The sequence below is a fragment of the Plectrocnemia conspersa genome, unplaced genomic scaffold (assembly GCF_051122295.1).
Source record: "Plectrocnemia conspersa isolate PC_06_02 unplaced genomic scaffold, ASM5112229v1 ptg000014l, whole genome shotgun sequence".
NCBI classification, from domain to species: domain Eukaryota; kingdom Metazoa; phylum Arthropoda; class Insecta; order Trichoptera; family Polycentropodidae; genus Plectrocnemia; species Plectrocnemia conspersa.
The window spans coordinates 27,488,297-27,505,800 of NW_028277178.1; the positions used below are offsets into that span (position 1 = coordinate 27,488,297).

Below are 17,504 nucleotides of genomic sequence, written 5' to 3' on the forward strand. Positions count from 1 at the left end.
AATGGACAGACACGGTGAATATCGTTAGACATTGAAGAGGCGTTTGACACGTTTCTTTATTTTAATATTTAAATTGTTGGGTAAAAAGCAAAACATCAGCGATTCTCAAAAATAACAAAAAGTACCATTATATATTTGAAACTAGAAAACAGGAATAATTTAAAACGCAGCATTTACAATATGAAGATAAAAATAATTTAATTTAGATACGTATTATTTAATATATTCCCTAAAAGTTAGTCGATACCATAAAGCAAAGTTGGCAATAAAAATCGACAATATCTCGGTTAAACGCAGGTAAAAGTTAAGTTCCTCTGTAGATGTTATCCGAGTATTAAAATTAAAATCGCTCGAGGGGTGATTGAAAGAAAAGTGTACGGAGACAAACTTATCGGACTAGCTTCGGGGGTATATGTATATATGTATGTATATACCGCCCCCCAACTTTCAGTCGGGTTGTGTTCTTAACTTCTCCCGGTTAACCCTGGGGCCAGTGCAGCCGGGTGAAGGGGGCACCCGACCGCAGTTACACTCGCATAGTTCGCCGGTTAATTGTGACGTCCTGCTGGAGATAACGGAAAAATTATTGGAAGGGTGGCTGGGATGTTTGTTATTAACTGCAGATTCAAAAGCGCAAGATAAAAATCTACTGTAATATTTCGGTCACTGGGCGGCGGCATGTGACTTGAAATAATAATAAGTGAATGGTTAAATAAAAGTTTTTTATTAATCAATTTACACAAGATGACTTGAAATTGTGGGCAAATTTTTCTTGCATCGTAGTTTGAAAGACTATAACAAGGCTAAGCTCACGTACTAGTTTTAATATGTTAATGCAAGGACGTCATTCAGCTGTTTTCAGAAGGGGGAAAAAATTGGCGAGTCAGTAATCGTATTTTTAATATATGGATTTCGTAAAGATTCATAGTATTTTTCATTAAATTACGTTTCAATTTAATTAAATCAAAACGCTTTGTTATCTAGCACTCATATTAAAACTTTTTATAACATGATTATGATTTAAAATAAGTGAGAATGAAATCTAGCACAGCAAAACCAAATTTTGACCAATAGGAGAGCACAAAAAACAATTATCACTTCTCAGAAGTCAAAAATCCACGTCAAAAGCAATAAAATCGTGCCGGCGCCGTCGCAGTAGGAACGCTCGTTACCGAGCGGTCCTACTGCAACGGCACCGTCACAATTTTATTGCTTTTGACGTGAATTTTTGACTTCTGAGAAGTGATAATTGTTTTTGCGCCCTCCTAGTGATCAAAATTCGGTTTCAATATACTTTGACCTACACTCGTATGACAGAAGTGGTTTGAATATATTTTTATAAATCAATTTTTGTTATATTTTTGAGACATAATGTAAAATAAGTGCAGACAAACTTTGGAGCAATATGCAAGATACGCGTGTGTTTGTATTTCTTTCGCTTAGTTTCCCCTGAGAGATGAGTTAGCTTAATTTGTATTTTGACTTGGGTTTGAACAGCAAATGGACGTTTCGCAACTGTCAAATTGGATTTTAGAGCAACATATACAATCACTAGCGCCAATTAGTTAAATTATATTTTAGTTAATATAAATATATATCTACCGATGAAAATCAATTTGGACTTTATTTAATATGACTTCAAAATATGTAACATTTATTTTTTATAGCTAATTTTAACGCTAAGCATACATTTAATATAATATATAAATATAAACAAAAAAGTTAACCCTTTCATCGCTAATGACTTATATAGAAGTCATTAATAAAATTGCCTGTACTCATTGGACACCTAAAGGTTTCATAAATATTTCCTAATAATATGATTATTTAGTATAATTTGAGGCGCTAAATAACTTAAATTTATTAAACCATATTAATAAAAAAAATATACTCTAAAATGTGCCCCCCCCCCACATATTTACAAATTTTTCAAATGGTGCGCAAAAATATCAGTCACGGTGAAAGAGTTAATTTTATAATTTATTTCTTAATGCATGAATGTGATTCTTTATTCTATTTAGGAAATTCGCTACATTTTTATTTTTGCGGATTCACACACCGTACATTATTCCCCTGGCCGTACTCGTTTTCTTATACCTAACTATCCTTAAATTGTCTCTATTTCCAGTATTAAATCTATGTACATCTTCATCAATACTAAAATTGTAGCAAGAATTAATCCGAAAAGTAGACTTTTGAGATGTGGATCTAAATATCTACGTATGCTTAAAATTTCTTCGGTGGATACATTCAAATATTGAAGTACTCCGATGTATGGAAAAATAATTAGAAGTACAGCGAAACATCAAGATAACTAAGCTTTAATATTTTGACAATTGTATGAGAGGACCAAAATACAAACTAAACTAACTCATAATTTAAGGAGGAAATAAATGGAAAAGTATAGGCAGCAGGTGCGTGCCAATAGATACTTTTCTCTCACTCACACTCTTCACTTAACATGCGAGCGAGCGAAAGGGAAAAGTTTTCACCGCACGCGTCTGATAGGCTGACGTCACATCTCATGGCTACGCAATTTGAGAGAATGCTTTGGGTGCAATTCCACTGAAATATATTGTGCAGAAAAATTAAATCAATAGCGCCAATATGATATTGTTATATAAGAGATGGTGCAAGAAGTAGAGGAATCTTGCTTTAATTTGTAAGCACATATATGAAGAATATTTATAATAACTACTTTTCTTTGATAACACATTGGATAAAAATCGGGTGTTTAAAAAATTCAAGTAAATAATAGGAATCCGATACACGGATTAACCCCAAAAATTTTTTTTCTGTTATTTAATTCTCAACAATTTAAAGATTCTTATTAAATATTTTTTACTGCCTTGTCGAAATTGACACAATAATGATTCAGTACTGTGAATTGAAGTTTATATCAACCTATTTTTTTAATATATTCTTGTGCACTTTTAACTATCTTATAAATCACCCATTTGTGACCTCATGGTCGCTAAACCCTCTGAACATAAGATTTGCTCACTCAACTGCTTGTTGTAGGGTTAAAATTAATTATTACAACTCGCATCGGCCAGACCGTCCATTTGAACAGCCATAAAGACTCCGGAGTGTCGCCAGCTGTAACGGGCCGATGCATTTTTGACAAGGTGCGCCATCAACATCACGGCGCTAATAAGTGAAGGGCACGTTGGCAGTAAAAAACTTTTAGTTGCGCCGCAGAGCGCCCCCTCGACTATAAAACAGACAAAAGTAATCGCGAAAAATGTGTATAATAAACCGGAGCGGGTGGCGTAAAACTATTCGGCGCTATTCCAGCCATTCTCGCACTTGTGTGCAGGGCCGCAGCGGCCGTACTTGCGAGCACCCCGGGCGCGAATATTAAATATTTATTGGCAGGTGGGGTCTCGAAACAGACGCCCGAATGTTATGATAATAGTAATAATTCGCTTATATAGCCGTGGAATGGGGATGGGCGCAGGGCCTGGGGGTGGTTTACGAGGCATCCTGTCGGCCCTGTCAAATGTCGACACGTCCTGCGGTCCGAAATGAAAATTTCATTCTGTGATTTTTGCACGTTGGCAAATGGATATGCAACGGTATGATTGCTCGATGTTTTGTTAATTGAAAAAAAAATAACAATAAATTTAATCAATACTATATTAGCAGTAAGTGGTGGTGCATTTGTAACTATACAATTTAAAACTCAAATATTTATAGTTTAGGTACAATCAAAAACGATCATTTGTTATATTGCTACATTAGAACACAAGCATACTTAAATAATACCAAACATTCGCTACAACAAATTAGTATTAACACACATGTTATAAAAAAGCAATAAAAAGTACACAACTATTAATTATATTTTTTCAATAATAAAAAAGTGTTTTAAAATTTAAATCAGTATGAACTTTAATTATACATACTGCCGAAAAGTATGCTAAAAAAATATTACCGTAAAAATATGACCAAAAATTTAACAATATTCGCAATGTCTTAAAAGAGATAAAAAAAACAATACCAGCACAAAAATCGAATTTTAAGGTTATGCAACACTAAAATAAATATATTTTGATCTTTTTCTATTTTAAAATAATGTCATTTCTTTTCAATATACCTAATAAAATACCATTCGGTTTTACTAATTTTATTTAAAATACTTATGAATACAAAAGTTATTACGCCAACTAAAAAAAGAAAATTTTAACTTAAAAAGTCTTAAGCTTGATATCTAAAAATTTAATTTGGGACGAGAACTCCACCTCTTACTTTATTTGCAAAATTAATCAAAAATTTCAATAAAGAAATTCTTCCGATGATAATTATTTTAAATGAATTATTGTATTGGTCAATTCACATATTTCACGTGATTTATCCGTCTAATTTTAAGGTATTTTTTTTAATATTTAATGGTTTCTACTTTTTACTTCAATTTGTAAGTCAAGGTTTTTATTTTAATAAATAAATAAATATGTGGCAACCGTTCGCCAAGTAAGATAACAACATTTCTTGAAACTAAACTGATTTTAGACATTTCTAAAAATATTTGAAAATTGCTAGAAGGCGCGTCGCCGAGGGTCTGTGCCCTCGAATGATACCGTATACTTATTGGCGTTTTTTCTTTTTATTTAACTATTTTCTTTTTGGGTGCAATATTTATTATAATGTAATTCTAAAGTGTTTTGTTTAATTTTATCTATGGTTTGAATTTCGTCTCTACAAAGAAACGTAAAAAATATATTAAAATGTTTTTTTGAATAACCTAAAGAAATATCTATCTACTATAAAATCTGAAAAAATAAATAAGGTTTTCAAATCCATCAAAAAAATAACACGATAAAATCAAGTTTGGTAACTAATGATTTTATATTTTGTATCTAGAATAATAGCGAGGTTAAGAAATCGTTCAATCGTCATTTAATTTTTATAAATTACGAAACGGTTGTAGTTATTTTAGTGCATTAAATTTAGCCCTAGTTCATTTAGCAATATAATTATTGTAACATACATAATAAATAGGATTAAAATATATTTTTTTATTCCTATTTTAAAAATTATAAGCCAGTTTAAATTTCAGGCAAAGAAGAGACTTTAGTAGGCGATTATTAAATTTATAATATAATTACATATAATTTATTACAATTAAAATGATAAATATATACAGTCCTTGATATAATTAATCATTTATATTATTTAACTTTAAAAAAACAGTTATCAAAATGCCAGAAACAGGTTAAAACTATAAGAGTAAAATATATAAGTAATAAATAAATTCAAAGTATAACTTTACATAAAATCAAATAATAATATCTGAAATAAATATAGCAATAAACTAAACATTTGTCACATTTTTTGTCGATTTTCTCAAAATAAAATCGATAATATTTAAGAAAGAGACATTTTGTGAAATCATATAAGTGCAAATTTATTGCATAGTTTATTGTATACAAAAATACGTTAGTCAATTTTGAAAGCACTGTACTTTTTCTTACAGTAACTTCAAGGAACGGAAAAATGTCAATAACCCTGGGACCATTCGCAAAGAAGTTCAAGCGCTGAAGTAATAGACATGTTAAGAGCTATTATAGAAAATGCTGAACAAAGAGTCCGTGCATTCTAAACTGGAAAATAGATATCATTTACGTTACGTTATTTTCTACATATAATAGTATATACTCAATTAAATAATTTAATAGTGAAACACCTGCAATACTTAACTTTTGCATGTGTACATATTGACATGATACAAATTGAAGTTCTTATTTATCAAATGCATAGAATGGTGCCTGTCTATACTTTATTATCTCAGATTGTACCTTCAAATTTGCATACATTTCGCATACGTCGCGAACCACTTTTTTGCATAATACAAGAACGGTTTTGTTCAGAAACAAGAACGATAATTCAAGAATGTCGAGAAGAGTGACAGATTTATGTTCCGTTTCGTTATTTGTACTTGCGATACTCGATTGTTAGACTTCGCACAACAGTTCAATAGGCTTTGATTTATCATAAGGTAAGAGTTCATAATTTAACTTGTCCATTAACGAGGGTTAATGCAGTAAAGGGTTAAAGATTTGTAGGAGCATTTCCGTGTATAGCCCGAGGAAAAATTCTGACCTTTACGTTGACCCCGAATTGTTGATATGAAATTTTAGGATATTAAACTTATAAATAACACGAATTAAGATAATAAATAATGCCCTACCAGATTCCATGCTGTCTAGAGTGTCGTTTGGACCTTCAATATCTGAAAGAAATAGACAAATATTAGTATATTTAAGTATAAGTAAAAATACATAATATAAATATGATATACTTATTTTTTAATTAAAAATATAAAAACATATTAAAAATAAATAGATAAAGAGCAAATCTTTAAATGTTAAAGGTTATTATTAGCTAAGTTTCAAACCAAACAGAAATATTATATGAGAAATTATTTTAATTTTAAAGCCTTTCCCTTACAAAAACATTAACGTAATTAAACATCTAGGCCCCATAAAAATATTTAATTAAACGTACTATATTTTTATTTATAGTTTTACACTTACAAAATATATTTTTACGGCAATTTAAATTATAAATAATAAAAAAATTGTGAACTAGCATTATATTATTAAATAATAACCTCAATGATCCAGAGTATTTTTTTAGGTTTATTATAATAACTTATTAATGAGATGCGATAGTGAAATATTTTTAACATTATTTGTTTTTAATTATCACACATTATTTGACTAATAATAAAAATTATATCACACAACAAATGCATTTATTTTTGTAATTTCGTCGTTTGAATAATATTAAATTAATATATATAATATTATTAATATAACAGTCTTTGAGTCTTAGAGGAAGAATCTTGAAGAAAGAGAAAGACTTGTTTTTTTACAAATTGTATATATAATATATTTGTTACTTGACATTCAAATATTTTTACTTCTTCTTTAAAACACACGCTTTGCATAAATAACAAAATACAAATTTAAAGCATTTGCGGCATTTTCATCTATTGGGATCTCAAGTCACTTAATTTTATTTAGAACCATTTTTGTCCAGCGTGACAAACAAACAATTATTATTTGTCAATTACAAGTCTCCATTAACAGTTTTGTACCGATTGAACGCAACACCATTGGACCCCACTTTAACCAAAAATATCAGTGCCAAATCTCATTGCAAAGTACAAAACATAGCTTTTTCAAAAACATAAATATCCAATTACACAATATTAAATACCTAACCTTAGTTATTTCCTTAATTACGAAATCAAGTCAACAAAATCAAGATAATCTATGTTTAACTTTACAATGTTATTACATTTATTTATAGAGGAAAAGTTGACAAAAACCTCTTTGCGAATTTTATTTTTATATTATAATTAAAAAAATTAAAACTAACTTTCACACCAATCTTAGACGAGCAATCTAACAAATTAACAGCTTACAACTAATTAACAATAACAAAAATATATTCAATAACGGAAAATTTATGTACTCGCCTTAAGAGGTTTACATATTGGACCTATTTTTTTGTAAAATTATTATGTTATCACTGTACACAACTTTAAGGCCTATAACAAGAGAGTAATATAGAGCTATTATGAGTTTACTGCCTTACATACAGGTCTGTAGCGTGGGAGGGGGGGCATAGGGGGGCATATGCCCCCGGGCGCAAGATTGACAGGGAAAACGAAGTTGGTAATAATCCATACTAACACAATACATTTGATTTTGCAAGGAATCACATTACATTATTTGTAAACTGTAATAACCATAATTTAAATTTGGCTGAAACACACTCACCCAAGTAAGATCCAATGGTGATGACTTTTTTCGGAACAGTTGAAAGTTTAAACGCGTTCTGCATCGTTCCACTATTCGCAAGGAAAAATTAAAAAAAACTTTATCACTGACACTTGATGAAAGCACTCTGAAGCACAATAATAAAAACTGGCACATCGAAGACACATTAGTCGAACTTTTAGAAAATTTGTCAAAATATCCACATATTACGTTTGAAACTAGAAGCAACGAAACACAATTGCTATAAAAATTAATAGATTTAATTTTTATCAAATAGTAATGATATAACTATAGAAAAGCATAAAGTAATGATATTACTAAAAAAATATTTTACCAATTTAAAATAGACGGATGTTAATATGATATGGAAAAATATTTATAAGAATATTGTAGATAGTAAAATAAAAAGTCAATATAATTTATTAACAGAATATCGATACAACCCAAAACCGTAGTTTAATGATGATAATAAAAATGCTTTAAAGAAAGGAGATTAATCATACGAAATATTTAAAATAATAAAAACAATACGAGTAAAATACAAAATCTTAAATGAAAAATGAAAAACAAAGCAACAATGTAGAAATATGGCAGTCAAAGCATTAAGAATAGTATAAAAAAATGGAACTTTGATGGATCAAATAAAAAATGTCCCGAATAAGATGGGAAAAAAATGAATTAAATGACATAATAAATATTGAGATTAATGAAAATATGTATATAGATCCTCATATATACATACTACATTGAGAAAAAATTCACAACAAAGGAACCAGTACTAATGAATTAGATGTAAATATTATTAAATAAATTTGGTAAATAATTGAAGCTAAATTACATTATTTAGTAAATAAAGAACTCTCCAAAGGAGAAATACCTGATAATTTGAAGATTGCTACTATTACACCTATAACTAAAATTAAAAATGGTTGAGGAAATGAGAATTATTCACATGTTCCCTTGTATAGAAAAGGTGATGAAACTAATGGTAATCAGACAATTAAAGTATTTCGTTATTTCCCAAAACATTATATGTGAACAACAGTCGGGATTAAAAAAAACGTTACACTGAGAAGTTAAAGGATTTCATTATTTCTCAAAACGTTCTATATGAACAACAATCATGATTCAGAGAAAAACGTTACACGTTGCTATAAATAATTGGTTGTTAGCCAAGGAAACAAAGAAAATTAAGAGAGCTTTCGAAACAATAAACAAAAGAATAATGTAAAATAAATTTGAGAATGCCGGTTTAAATGAAATAATTTGAACTTTAAAAAAAAAAGAAAAACGTTAAAATAAAATATGCGTCTTCCAATGATAAAAAAATATCTCACGGTGTAACACAGGCGTCTGAATTGGGACCATTGCTGTTTATATTCTATATTAATTATATAATTATTAATATAAAAAAAATGAAAACACATCTATTTGCGGATGACACAATAATATAATGCATAGATAATAATGTTAAAGAAGTTGTAGATAAATTAAATAATGAATTAAGTAAAATATAAATATGGTTAAAAAATAATGTAAATAAATGAGAATAAAACTAAATATGTGTTTATTAATTATTAAAATATGTTGGATAATATTATAAAAATATTTATAGATAACTCTATTATAGAAATAGTTATTAGTATAATTAGGTGACGTAGAAAGATGTCACGAGAAGAATTGATTGATGCTGAGCTTTCTGTATAGAACAAAATCGTAAAAATGATGAAAAACGTACTTGCGTATGGAAAAATTCAAATCATATGATTTTACTAGCACCTTCAAGAGAAATTATATCTCCACTGGTAAATATTGTATTTAATATCTACCGGTGAAAATGTATTCCGATATGATTTCACTAAAATGATATGTTTTAAAAAATATTTTTGCGATAGATGCCATTGCTTTTTTACATTTTCATTGGGGAAAAAGCTGATAATTTTTGGTTTAGAATCAAGACTGTCATTCCAACTTTTTCCAGGGGGAGGGGCAAAAGTTCACCGGTCAGAAGTCGTTTTTTAATATTTCGATTTTATTAAGATTCATAGTATTTCGTTAAATGACATGCTATTTTCTGGCCAAATTCAAGGGGAGCGACGGCTTAATAATTTTATTAACAATAAACGTTTTCTTTAAAATAAAAATAAACATCCCTGACACAAAGATTAGGACGGCTTATACGAATATTGAGTTTGTTTTTATTGTGGTCTCCGATCCTTGAGATTGTTGTAAACATAATAATATTTTGTTGGTTTAATCTATATAAATAAAAGACAAAGTTCGTATGTGTGTACATTATAGACTCAAAAACTTCTAGACCGATTTTTCTGAGAATTTTACAGTTTGTTCCTATTAGTTTCGGGAGTGTTTAGAGAGCGGTTTAAATGTTATTAAAGCAACAATTTTAACTGTAAAAATTCAAAAGTAAATATATGATGCTATCACGCTTACTAATGATTCCAACATTTATGCCATTCCATAAACAAATCACAAGGTCAATCGTTGCAAGTACGCGGATTGAATTTGGAGAATCCCTGTTTTCTCATGATCAATTATACGTTGCATGCTCCTGTGTAAGAAAACCAAGCGATTTGTTTGTATATGCGCCAAATGGAATCACCAAAATTGCCCTATATCCCAGAGCATTGCAATGAAGGTAAATAATTCAATAATTTCAATTTATTTAAGTAAATTAAAATTCATATTGAATTGATATTGTATATTATATTGATTTTTTAAATTATCCAGATGGTGCTAAAGCTGAAGAAGAAGAAAAAACACTAGCAAAAACAAAATAGAAATGAAACAGAAAAAATAGTTATTCCACACAATTCAATTCATGTAATTTTAATTGAATAAATTAATTTAATTGAATAAATTAATTGATATCAATTAATATTCCGCTATTATTATAATAAAAAAGTGTTTCGTAAATTATTTGTATACTTTTTTTATGATTTGTAGTTAAAACAAATGAATGTTATTGGTTTTACTTCACGCCTGGGAATCAGCCAATCTTTAACATTATGTTCGTCAGAGCTACATATTAAACAAAACAGGAGAGCGAGCGTCTCCTTGACGCGGTCCCGATTGTATTCTAAAAGTTTTCCCTGGACCCACACTTTGCTTACTGATCGAGAGAGAATCGCTCTGAACGAAGAAAAACGTATTGAAGATTTAACTCGACCAAATCGCTTTTGGTATTTTTTTTCTGTGTTGTCGTATATTTTTTCTCACATTGTGACAACGCAAACACACAGTAAGTCGGGTCCCGGAGTAAATTTTCAATAGCGATCGTTCCGGCGCGCTAACAACGGCCATAAAGCGGCCCCCGCCAGGGCCGGCGGACACGCACTATGGCCCCAATAAAAACTTTTTGCGCGCCGCGGGGGCGCCCCAAGTTTCGTTCGGTGGCCACTCGGCCAGGAATCCCTTCTGGAGTGGCGCCGCCTAAGGTGCCCCCAGGCGTCGCTAAAGCCGATCAAACTGCCCCTAACTGAATCTGGACCCCTTCGACTACGCGGACCCCCGCCCCCGCCACTTTCGGCCTTTGGCGATAAGCGACACCGGACCAGCGATCACGCTAACGACGAACGCCCAACACCAGTATATGTATCCGAAGTGTATCCGAAGTAACTCATATATGGAGTGTGTGATGTCACACACTTTCAAGGAAGTGACTTAGTGCTATGATGTTTCATGTAATTATTACCGGTAAAATACATAGTGACTTTCAATACATTTCATACGTTAAGAGGGCATAAATTGGCAGAAGGCCTCGATAGTAAAAATATTTCTTATGATCATGGAATCGAGGAATATCATAAGATCAATATCACCGATTATTATAGGACGCTTTTGACGTAGATTAGCTGTCGAATTGCGTTTAAATATCGCTCGTTGATTCTCGGAGGTCCTGCCGGCTGAGGACCCATGTGTGTTTGTCGCGGGGCGGCTCGGGCGTGGGGGCGCCGCCCGACAATGGGTTTATTGGGAGCCGCCGCGCAGCCTCGCTGTCATAAAATATAAATTTTATTTTCTAATGTCCCCCGAGGGGATTGTCAAATGTTTGGAATTGGAACTATGGAGAATGTCTGGTGCCGGATACGACCGCACACACGAGAGAGGCGCCTCCACCCCGCGAGCAACACTCAACAACCCCCGAAACCCTATTTTATTCGACCGCAACAACCTATCATTCGACTACAAACACACACACAAACCTTATCTATAACATCCCCCATGCTAGGGTGTGTCGTGTGATTGAGAAAATTCCACGTAAATAGACATGATTTTCTATATCTTAATTATTAAAGGCTGGAATGGCTTCATCCAAAAGATATAAGATATAACTGATGCTATTCCTACAGTAAAATTCGTACATTTAGACAAAATTTTATCCAAAAAGTCCATGGAATATGCTACATTAGACACTAATGATAAATATTACCTATAAGTATTTTTCAATTATTATATTTAAATAAAAAAAAACGTATTTGTAAAAATTGTGCGAAATATATATTTTTATAAAAAAAAACTTTTAGTTACAAACTTAAGATATGTTGTACTAGAATAGACGATAAAATTAAAATAAGTAATAATATATATGTGTTGATGGGTGTTCTTTATTATAACAAACATTATTTATATTTATTAATTTTTAAGTAAATAAATATAAAAAACATTTTACAACCACTAAATATTATTGCTTTTAATTACCTCACATAACTTAAATATATTATAAAAGAGGAAAGATTTGTCGCCTGAATTCCCGAAAATATTTTTTTTATTATTAAGGAAAATGTTTTAATAAAAATAATTACTAATTAAAACTTTTAATATATCGAAATAAGATGAATCATGCGAGCGGTACTCTTATTATTTTTTGCATAATTAATTCAAATAATAATAATAATAATGTCAATACTGGTAATACCGGTATTGATGGTTTTTATGTTTTAAAAATATACCCACTTCTGACATGAGAGTATTGGTCAAAGTATATTCAAACCGAATTTTGATCAACAGGAGGGCGCAAAAACGATTATCACTTCTCAGAAGTCAAAAATTTACGGCAAAAGCAATAAAATCGTGTCGGCAACATCGCAGTGGTAACGCTCGGTAACGAATATATTATATTATAACTTTTAAAAAAATCCGTGATAATGGCGGTTTTATGATTTTTTTCTTAATTTAGCTTGTATAAAATGGTCAGCACTATGCATTTCGACAATAAAACAAGTTTCGAAAAAAGTGGACATTGATACTTTTTGATATTAGGTCTTCAATAATTGATTGAAATTAAAAAACACTATGGTCCATATGGGATTTAAACCCAAGTCTTTCAGGTCAATAGTCAGCGACTTACACCACTCATCTGCGTGCTGAATATTATATATTACAGCTTACAATAAACATATGTTATTTATTTAAATCTTTTATTGTACAATCAATAGATGTCACTCTACATGACTTAGCCTAATTTTATTTTAATTTATATTTATCAGGAAAATCCAGAAAAACATGATCTGTTGTCATAGAACAGTTTTATAATTAAAAAAAATCACTAATTCTTTTTTTTAAGATACGAATAAAAAAATTAAAAAAACACAAGAGTTAATATGGGATTTGGGCTCAAGTCTTTCAGGTATTAGTCGCTGACTTAGTTAGATACCCTTCAGTCAAATTCACTATAAAAACCACTAGATAATTTAAATTTAGAATAAAGCTCAGTAACTATTTCATTTTTTTGAACAATAATATACCTAAAAAAACTCCATCGAATATATCCAGCATAACAGCCGGAATGAAGCATTTTAAGGACAAGGACCGCAAGTATTTAATCATGGAATTACAACATTGATATACAAAGTTTAAATTGAAAATTAAAGTAAAAATATTATTTAACCTTTTCTGTGTTCTGCAATGAAGTTTTCAATATATAAGTCATACATTGTAGATTATTTTAACCTTTATATAAATACATTCGTCATTGTTTCCTGAAATTTCGGGGGCAAAAATATAATAACGTTTCTTGATTAAAGTGTCCACAAATCCAAAACAATCATCGTGAGTGGGTGACCCGGAGTCACCAGGTGTCCCGTGTTTATTCCCCGTCCATTACGGTATAAAAAGCTGTCGCCCCCCGGGACGAGGCGTGGGGGCGCCGCGGGGCCCCACATGATCCGACGCCAATCACGCGGCGGAGTCCCCTGGGACGTCATTACGTCCCGGAGCCTCAGACGTATTCCTTTGCTGCTCTCGCCTATTTAGTCATCCCATCCCATCATGTGCCATCTTACATGCCCGCCCAGATTATTCATACGACGCCACTTTTAACATCTTACGACGACCTCTCCATCTCGCTTTCGAGATATAAAGGGTTTAGCAAGAATGTTGCTACATTTATTTTACATTATTTAATGGTCCTGAACTAAGAGTATACGTACTATTTAGTATTTTGATTTTTTTATAAATTAACAGAGAAGATTGTATAATGCTATTAAACCAACTAATGCTTAACACCCACTCAGATTGAACTGTAGTTGCGCATGAAGGTAAAGCAAATATTAATTTCCAGCAAAAATATGATGCTACTGTCTCATAATTTATTTTAAAATATAGGACAGTTGCTTTAAATAAAGATGATAAGTAAAGCTATTTTTTTTAAATTTAAGTATAAAGAAAAATTAATAAGGAGTGACTTTTCAAAACGCATTTATTCCATATTTTACGAGAAAAAATAATTTAATTGTAGCAAAATTATTACATCACGTACATTTTAATAAAATACACACCTACATAAATCATTGTATTAATCATTTTATGTAGTTTTGTCTTTTACTAAATATTTCGTAATAGAGTTTTCTTTAAATATTAGAAAAAACATTTATTTAGAATTATTACAGAAAAATAATTTTTTGTACTATAGTTTATAGAGTAATGATCGAAACGGATTAAATTCGCAAAAGCGTTTTTATAATGAATCTCTAAATTACTGTAAAAATATTAAGAATAATTCGTAACAAATAATACTTGATACTCTTACTTCTGCATTATTTTCTTTATAAAAGGCAAAACTACTTAGTTTCAAATTGCGTGAAAAATAGCACAACGCAAAAAATCATAACATTGGAGAAGAAATTGTAAAGCTTGTCTTTAATTCAAAAATAAAATAGCATAAAATCTTAAACAAGGCAATACAAATATTAAAAAAGCAGAGAAATTTTTATTTACAATTGTTGAATCTAAAGTTTTTGTGAATAATACGAAACTAATGTTTTTGTCCGGTACAGATATAATAGAAACTTAAGTGAAAAATTTTTGTTTTACAATTTACTTTTTACCGCAAAAAAATATTAAATTGCTTTCAATTTCTTGGCTGTCTGTATTTAATGTAAATCCATGGTTTATAATTTGTTTGCAATTAAAATATCGTTTACTGATCTTTCACATAAAAAAATGATCGAATAAAAAATGCAACCTAATATTTTTCTTTTCTCCAAGATATCCTAAAATTAGTTAATTATGGTAAATAAGAATCACTAAATTATTTCAGCAACAAGATTATTTTTTTTAAATCATAGAAAAAGTTCTTATGAAATTTTTCGAATTACAATATTTTTTTGCAAAAAAAATTTGACTAATGACAAATATTAAGTTATAAAAGTATCATATTATATATAACATTATCTGAATGAACTAAATTTGTTACCAAACTAGTGTTGACCTCTGTGAAAACTTTTCTTTTTTTGAAAAGAAAATTATTCTTTTGGAAAAATATAATTAAAAAACATGTTAAAAGATGCTTTTAAAATTTACCTTACTTATTTAGAATATATATTTAAAAAATAAAATCCCTTTATTTCGCATAATTTTACATATACAACACATCATCTAATTTTATAATATTCAGTACTTAATCTAATTTATTAGTTTATTATACAATTATAAAAATATTTAATTTACGACTTGTATTTATAGAGAAAATGTGGATTAAAGCCTCTGCTAATTTGTTAGAATATATACTATTTTAAGAACAATAAAAAAGAGATGATCCAATATATAACTTGTTAGACACAATTGATTATCAAAAAAAGAGTATAGTTTTAAATCAGTTTAGTTTAGAATCTGTTCATTTCTGTGAAACAATGTTTTTTGTTAATAATAACAAAAATATAATAATAGCAAGTACTAAAAAGATTTTACAAACACAATAAAAATTACTATTATAAATAATCGTGAAAATTGATTTTACACATAATTGTATTTGTTTTTTGTACAGTAATTACATCTAGAAAAAAATAAGTTTTTTAAAATAAATTTTTAGTCACTGTATAAAAAGGTTGGAATCCACTGTTCTAATACTGGTATTGTTTTTGCGACATTTTAAAACCTGAAGGGTTAATAAAATTGTGTGAATCAGAAAAATCTTTTAAGAAATAATAATTTATTTATAAATAATAGATTAAAGCAAATTTTTTCACCGATATACTATACGTATAAGTATCTATGAATAGAATTGCTATTCGTATCATAATTACTGGAATGCCATAATATTTTATTATTCTGTTCAGTACTTAAAAGCAAACACTAACGGAAGAAAATAAAAGTAATTACTAACTTTATAAGTCTGTTAAATTCACTGAAAATAACGATTTTTATACAATCTACATGATTTTTATATGTTTAGATTTCTTCAAACAAATACAATAATACAATAAAATTAATGACGTTTAATATATTATTATTTACCTCATCAGAATTTAATCACTAATTCGTATTTTTAATAGACAATATAGTTATAGTACCAATAATTTATTTAAATAATTTTAAAGATGAAAAGAGGATTTTTGCAAAACACTTTTTCATCAAAAATAAATCGTAACATAAAATCATTCAATCATAAATTACTATATTAAGTAATGAAAAAAAAATGGTATCATTTTTTGTTGCATTGTATAATTAAATATTTACTTTGAAATAAAATGAATTTACTATAAACAAATCAAAAAGATTTTTCGATTCTTAAATACACTTATTATTAGAAAATACATACATAATACTTTATTGCAATTAGTTTTTCACACTAAAACAGTTCATGTTACAAATATGTTATTCATTTAATATCTTTTTAGATTTATATTATTAAAGGTACTAAAATCAATTTAAATTATAAAATAGAAAAATGATCGTATATGTATTAATTCATCCGATACGATAATGTGACACAGGACACCCTTTTCTGTCCAGCTCTGTTCTCTTGCTTTACACAACTACCCTTTCTCACCCCCACAGTCACCCTTACCTTAGAACCTGGACTGACACCCATAACTACCACTGGGAAATGTCACAGGCAACTCTGCGAGATATCGTTACGAATGACACAATGGCAACTTAAGTAATCACGGTTATTACTCGCTTCGGTACCCTACTGCCGCACGCTAATTACAATTATAATCATTTAAGTTATATAAAAAAGTAATCTTTTCGTTAATTACGCACAAAACAAAACAACGGATTGTTGTATTTTTTTTTTAAATTCCATAGAAAAATCCAAAGCAACCTTTTACACCCCTCGGGAACCAACATTTTCCATTATACATTATTATGACACGTTTACTGGCAATTGTCAAACTTTTTATTGATGCAAATCGCTAATTATTACTAAGACAATATTGTTGTTTTTAAATAATATATAAAGGACTAGTGTCG

General features: G+C 29.5%; 1 long non-coding RNA gene across 1 annotated transcript in view; it reads right to left on the reverse strand.

Moving 5' to 3' along the window:
- Positions 1-5,621: 5,621 nt before the first annotated feature.
- Positions 5,622-17,504, reverse strand: part of LOC148226662 (uncharacterized) — an 87,113-nt gene continuing 75,230 nt past the window's right edge. Inside the window, exons 4-5 of the long non-coding RNA XR_015812363.1 lie at positions 6,191-6,232; positions 5,622-5,638 (exon numbers count right to left, since the gene is read on the reverse strand). This is a non-coding gene — a long non-coding RNA (uncharacterized LOC148226662). The remainder of the gene's footprint in view (positions 5,639-6,190; positions 6,233-17,504) is intronic.